The following is a 5,603-nucleotide window of genomic DNA, read 5'->3' on the forward strand; positions in this document are numbered from 1 at the left end:
CGGTTTGTCTAGTTAGAAAAAGTAAGATTTAGTGATAGGATATTGCCTCACTTGTCATGGATGAGATCCTTCCAGTTTGAAGAGCACAAACCCATGGTGCGCTCTTTGATGTCGCAGATGCATTGTTTCACCTTGGAAGACCCTTTATGGTTCCCGCCTCGTGGTCGTGGTCAATGAGATCTGACTTGGAAATTGAGGATCCCAAGTCGCCGCCATACAACGTGTCATTCAGAAATGACAAAATGGGCTCGATGGCGTACAAGGATCGCAAATCCTTGACCGCATGGTAGAGGAGATAACTGACACGGCCTTCGAAGAGATCGACGATGTTTGAACAAGAGGGGTTGGGGATGGATCACTTAACTTGTGACAGGGCCCGCGTGAAGCCATTATTGTCGAGGAGCTTGATGTTGTAGCCAGCTTTCCAGAGATACGGTAATACACTATCCTGCTGACGCGAAGCCTTCCGCATGGCAACATAGTCAATGTCCTCGCCGGCTTCCGAGGCGAGTTGTTTCTCCGGGATCGACAAGTCGGGACGAACAGCGATCAGCTCGCCAACGTCCATCGGAGAGGCCATGACAAACCTATTTTTGGTCGAACGCTCGTCGGACTCCCCTGATACGTGGTCGGGCTTAGGTTGCAACTCTCTGGAGCGGGTGATGTGGATATGGCGGGGAGGGACACCACATGCCTCATCTAAAAACTCAGGGGAGACGGTATGCAAATCGCTAGGTAACCTGAACTTTGTTATCTAAGCTAGGAGGCACGAGCACACTAGCAGTGGTTCGAGGCACCGGTGATGGCGGCGGCGGCGATCTAGGCTTCGAGTAGGAGGGGGGCTGTGGAGCGGGGGAACGTAGGGTGTTGTTTGAAGATAAGCCGCGACTACTAATTTTTTTACTAATGGTGGGTGGAGATGGTGGTGGACGAGGGAGGTGACAGTTCAAATGCCTAGGCTACTAGAATTTTACTACAAGGTCGGGGATGGAGGGGAGTGGGGGGGACGGTTGAAATACCACGACAACTAAAATTTGGGTAAAGGAAATGAAGTGGGGTGGGAGCAACCAATATCACACATGGTTGAAAAACAATATGCGTGTATGATAATAAGGAAAAGCAACAAAACTGTCGATTTTTTGCATCGTTCAAGGCGGGTAGTATATTTTTCGATTTCTAGCTAGATGGTTTATTGCACACAGGTCATCCTGTGAAAATAAAGAAACCGCGTGTTGTCTTTACATGGCCGGTGTGTCGCCGCCTAGCCTATTATGAGCATTGACACTGGTAGCGGAAACAGATGGGAGAAGAAGCAGGAAACCGATGGGAGGTGTGATGGGAAATGATAGCGTGTTTGAATATATAACACCAATAATATGGTAAACTTAGTAAAGAAGGAAGCGCAAGCTAGAACCACGCGTGCACATAATGCTTACCAACGGGTTCTAGACAATTGACTAGAACTGCTGTAAATATTCAGGTTTCATTTGACCTTTTTTATATATTATAATTAAGTTTTCTAAGCATTAATTTAATGTGCATACTTCAAATCTGAACTACAAATACATGCTCCAGCACACCAAAATGGTTACAAAAATCATACATGTGACCTCCGATGCTTGTTTAGGTCCCATGCAAAGAATTGGAATGAAATACAACCGTGTCGGCGTCTGGCTCGGTCTCGAACATTGACAATCTCGGTTTTTAAATCCACGTAAATCAAAAACTCATCAGAAAGTCATGAAACTTCGCATGGTGTCACGACATGGCACATATTTGTCGTGGATTTTTTTGTCCATTTTCGGGCTAGCTTTATTACAAGCCTCTTACAAGCCGGAGCTTCTCTCTCAAGAAGCCTCGTGGTTCTGATGGGGAAATGTCTCCCCCTTGTGGGTGAAACGATAATCGCTACCTCTACTCGCATTATATTATTTTCTACAGGCAGCATGGAACAATAGGATAATCATGCTGAAATATGAAATTATTTAGGGTCATTTGGCCTTTTTTATGCATTAATTGAGTTTTCTAGGGATTTAATGTCCACATATAATTCAAATCTGAACTACAAATACATGCTTCAGTGCAGCAAAATGGCTAGAAACATCATACATGTGTCCTTTGGTGCATGTTTAAGTCCCATGCAGGGAATGGGAATGGATTACAACCGTATCAGTGTCTTGGCTCGGCCTCAAACATTAGGAATCTCAGTTTTTAAGTCCCCATAAATCCAAAACTCACGAGATAATCATGAAACTTGGTATGGTGTCACAACATGGCACATATATGTCGTGGTAAAAAATTGTCCAATTTGGGCCAAAATTTATTACAAATCGGAGCTTCTCGAAAGAACTTGCATGGTCCCGACAAGGAAACATGTCCACCTTGTGGGCGGGAAGATAATCATTGCCTCTTCTCGCCTTGTATTTTTTTACACGCAACATGGGACAACATGAGATTCGTGCTTAAATTTGAAATTATTCAAGGTTCGTTCGGCCTTTTTATACATAATTGAGTTTTATAGGCATTTAATGTCCATAATTCAAATCTGAACTACAAATACGTGCTTGAGTGCACCAAAATGTCTAAAACAATTATACATGTGTCCTTGGGTGCATGTTTAAGTTCCATGCAAGGAATGGGAATGGATTACAACCGTAACAGTGTCCTCGCTTGGCCTTAAACATTGGGAATCTCGGTTTTTATTTCCCCATAAATCCAAAACACACCAGAAAATCATGAAACTTGGTATGGTGTCACAACATGGCACAAATATGTCGTGGTAAAAAAATTGTCCAATTTGGGACAAGATTTATTACAAGCCGGAGCTTCTCACAACAACCCGCATGGTACCGATAGGGAAACGTGTCCACCTTGTGGGCGAAACGATAATCGATGCCTCTTCTTGCCATGCATTTTTTCCTATAGGTAACATGGGACAACAGGAGATTCGTGCTGAAATTTGAAATTATTCAGGGTTCGTTTGGCCTTTTTATACATTAATTGAGTTTTCTATCTTAACTACAAATACATGCTCGAGTGCACCGAAATGTCTAGAAAAATCGTACATGTGTCCTTGGGTGCTTCTTTCAGTCCCATGAATGGAATGGGAATGGATTACAACCGCATCAGTGTCCTCGCTCAGCCTCAAACACTAGGAATCTCATTTTTTAAGTCCCCGTAAATCTAAAACTCACCAAAAAATCATCAAACTTGGTATGGTGTCACAACATGGCACATATATGTCGTGGCAAAAAATTTCTCCAATTTGGGTCAATCTTTATTACAAACCTCTTACAAACCGGAGCTTATCGCAAGAACCCTCGTAGTTTTCGATAGGGAAACATGCCCCCCTTGTGGGCGAAATGATAATTGCTCCATCTTCTTGCCATGTATTTTTGGACACGCAACATGGAACAACATGAGATTCATGCTGAAATTTGAAACTATTTAGGGTTCATTTGGCCTTTTTATATATTAATTGCGTTTTCTAGGTATTTAATGTCCATAATTCAAATCCGAACTACAAATACATGCTCGAGTCCACCAAAATGGCTAAACAAATAGTATATGTGTCCTTGGGTGCATGTTTAGATCCCATGCAAACGATGGGAATGAATTACAACCGTCTCGACATACTGGCTCGGTCTCAAACATTGGGAATCTCGGTTTTTAAGTCCCTATAAATCAAACTCACCAGAAAATAATGAAACTTGACATGGCACATATACGTCGTGGTAAAAAAATTGTCCAATTTGGGACGAGCTTTATTACAAGCCTCTAAAAAACGGAGCTTCTCGATAGAAGCAGTGTGGTTCCACTGGGGAACGTGCTCCCCTTGTGGGCAAAATGATAATCGCTGCCCCTTCTCGCCTTGTATTATTTTTCTTCTACATGTATCATAGAAACATGTAACATAGAATAAGAGAAGATTTGTGCTTAAATTTGAAATTATTCATGGTTCGTTTGGCCATTTTATATATTAATTGAGTTTTCTAGGCATTTAATGTCCATAATTCAAATGTGAACTACAAGCACATGCTCCAGTCCACCTAAATGGGTTAAAAATCATACATGTGTCCTTGGGTGCATGTTTAGGTCTCATTGAAGGGGCGGGAATGAATTACATATGTCTCGTCGTGGTGAAACATTGAGAATCTTGGTTTATAAATCCCAATAAATCGAAAACTCACCCAAAAATCATGAAACTTGGCATGGCTTCATGACATGGCACATATATGTCATGGTAAAAAACCCGTCCAATTTAAGACAAGACGCACACATTAATACCCAATGTAGTCTTTTGGAACAAATAGCTGATACATTACTATCGCAAACGGTTGTATTATGTGAAGTGTGTGTTTCTATAACAATTTAAGTGCGGTCACGCTTCCCTCTTTTTATTGGTACTACCTCGGTCCTCGTTCATTGGTCCTTTTTGTATTTTTTGCCAAAATTTAACCATAATCGGTGGTGTGCGAGCAGTTGTTTGATTTGACGGGATGAGCGCCAGCAATCCACCACGCACGCTCGACAGGATGCGTGCGAGCAGTCCATGTCGTTGTTTAATATGCGGTTAATTAAAGCACCTGGACGGAGGGTCTTCTGTTGTGATCCCATGGCGCCGCTCAACGTTAAGAACTTTTTTGTTCATGCCTCACTGAGAACGTGATTTTAGCTTGTTTCTAACTCGTATTCCAGATAATTTAAAATGCCACATGCAAAAACGGATAATACAACGAGAAAATAAAACGGAAATGGATAATACGAGGACAAATTTACCATGGCACGGATAATAATTGTCATACATATTCTGGATAATTTTAAATTCCACATGCGACAAGGCACGAAAGACATAGTGGCAAGAGAAGAAGGAAATTGCACACAACGATCTGGGTCATCACTGTCTCTACTGCTTGATGGATCCCCGAGTGATGAGTTCCTCCAGCCCCTTCTTCAAAACCTTACGACTTTGCTTGACAACAGCCACGGATTCCTCCACCTTCTGCTCGCGCTCGATGCGGAGCTTCCTCGGGTCACCCATAAGTTCCTCGACGACCACTTTCAACGTCATCCTCGAGGCACTGCTCTGGTAATGCAGCTTCTTCCAGTCGGCGGCCTCCTCCTCCTTCTTGGCGAGCTCCTTGAGGAGCTTTGCATTGTCACCCATGAGTCTCACGACGAGGCCGGTCGCCTTCTCAACCGAGGCATCGCTAATCTCGAGCAGCTTCACTAATCCATCGACCCCCTTCTGCTGCCTAATTAGGTTAGTGATACTAGTGTCGCCAATGGACAAGGACTTTAGCACCGCCAGCTCTTCGTGTTTGCTGATGCGGCGAGTGCGCTTGCGAGAGCCCTCGCCTACCGGTGAGAGCTCTCTGAGGGCTTCGCGGCGCGCCAGGACATCTCTATTGCATCCGCCGCATAGCGGCAAGACCTATCTAGTGCTTTGACAGCTTTGGTCTTTGCTCCATGGTTATATGTCGACCCGAAACTCCTCCTACCGATCATGGCGGAATGACTTGACAGGAAAGACCTATTGTGTAGGTGATGAGGAGAGGAAATAAGAAGTAATTTTTGAGTGTGTAGTTTTTATAGCAGGACGC

Source organism: Hordeum vulgare, chromosome 5H (assembly GCF_904849725.1).
Source record: "Hordeum vulgare subsp. vulgare chromosome 5H, MorexV3_pseudomolecules_assembly, whole genome shotgun sequence".
Classification (NCBI taxonomy): Eukaryota; Viridiplantae; Streptophyta; class Magnoliopsida; order Poales; family Poaceae; genus Hordeum; species Hordeum vulgare.